Raw genomic sequence first — 1,666 nt, forward strand, 5'->3', positions numbered from 1 at the left:
ATCATGCTCTTAACACATTTGATACAGGAAGGAGTGATTTGTACTCCGTATGAACTTACAGTAAGATCCTCCTTGAATGAATGATCCTGAGTCGGGGTTAGTTTACGTGTATATTTACTCATTTTCCTCTTTATGTTTTTAGGTTATCATGTGAAACTTTGAAAATAAAATGCAATTTGAATTGAGTGAAATAAATGTTTGTTTCACCTGCATCTCTGGTATCTCTCTACATGGTGACACACTTGGTGAGACTGACTCTCGTGTTGTGCTGTTTAGCTGAAACATGGCGTCCAGCCCGCAGGCCTCGGGTCACTGTGCTCTCAGCTGGTTATTAAGATGCAACACCAACGGACACCAGCAGCACCAACGCACTCATAGTCAGACATGAGCAGTTGTACAACAGCATGAACTGTAGTTGGAATTTCTACTCCAATTATACTAATTAATAAATCAATGTTTGGAAAATGTCAGTTTTATGAAGTTTGATTGTTTTTGGGTATGTACACAGATTCATACATAAAATGTATGTAAACAGTCCCTTTGCCCTAAAAAGAAGTGTTTTACTCTGACTGCTGAAGTCTCATTGAGAGGAGAACAGCTGTTTAATGATACATGAGCTTCAGCACTAACGTCAGATGTTTAGTCCAAATGAGAACCTGATGATGCTGAACATCCCAGAGAATACTCATGAATCCATATAACATATAGAGCAATGTTTAACACATTTAAAATATCACCTTTCAGATTCTCTGCACCCAACTCCAGTGGTTGCCGAGTTCTTTATTGGTTGCCCCCGTTATATATTCATGAGTTTGTTTCTGTCATTAGGCTGATCCCTTCTGTTGGTCACGTTCCAAGCTTTGATTTATGATTTCGTTATAATCAGTTATCCTGCTGCAAAACTCTGTTATGGTCTGAAATCATTTTTTAATAGAATTCAATCAGATATTTCAGCGAACCACTTCCCTCCAGCTTCACATTCTCAGTAAAGAAAGAAAAGACAAAATGAGTTTTTCCTTGTTTAATGATAACTGTAGGAAAACAGCCCACCACTGTAATAATGATCACCAACATATGACTGCAATCAGCTGTTAAAGAAGAAGTGAAACAGTTACTATTCAGACAGGACAGGATACAACTCATCATCACAGAACTCATGAGGTGACCAGTTTGAACCACATGCTGACACACAGGCAGAGAAACAGACGTGTGTCTGTGAATATGGATATTTTGCACATTTTGACTTCCATTAAATTCCATAGAAAACTACAAATACTTCTGCAAATCATAAAACATGTATTGTATCCAAGTTAAAACAATAGCATAATAATCTTCTAATCTGAGGATTCCCTTTAGTATCACAGTGGTAGTAGTGCAGTTATTGTCAGGGGATAGAAGCAGAGTTCACATGGTTAGATCACTGATTACCTTCACTTGAGATGGTGTAATAATACAATGATTACTTTAATTATTATTATTATACATGGTGTGTGGTTTATAGAGGATCTTCTTGGCAGAGTCCACAACATAATATGTTAAAAGCACAAACAAAAGCATTCAGTAGAAAGAGATCAAATGTACAGTGTCAACATGGATAGAAGGGAGGCACCATCAGCACAATAACCACGCCTTTACATCCTCTCCATCAGCACGATAACCACGCCTT

This window comes from Anarrhichthys ocellatus, unplaced genomic scaffold (assembly GCF_004355925.1).
Source record: "Anarrhichthys ocellatus isolate YVR2014 unplaced genomic scaffold, GSC_Weel_1.0 scaffold2304, whole genome shotgun sequence".
Taxonomy (NCBI): domain Eukaryota; kingdom Metazoa; phylum Chordata; class Actinopteri; order Perciformes; family Anarhichadidae; genus Anarrhichthys; species Anarrhichthys ocellatus.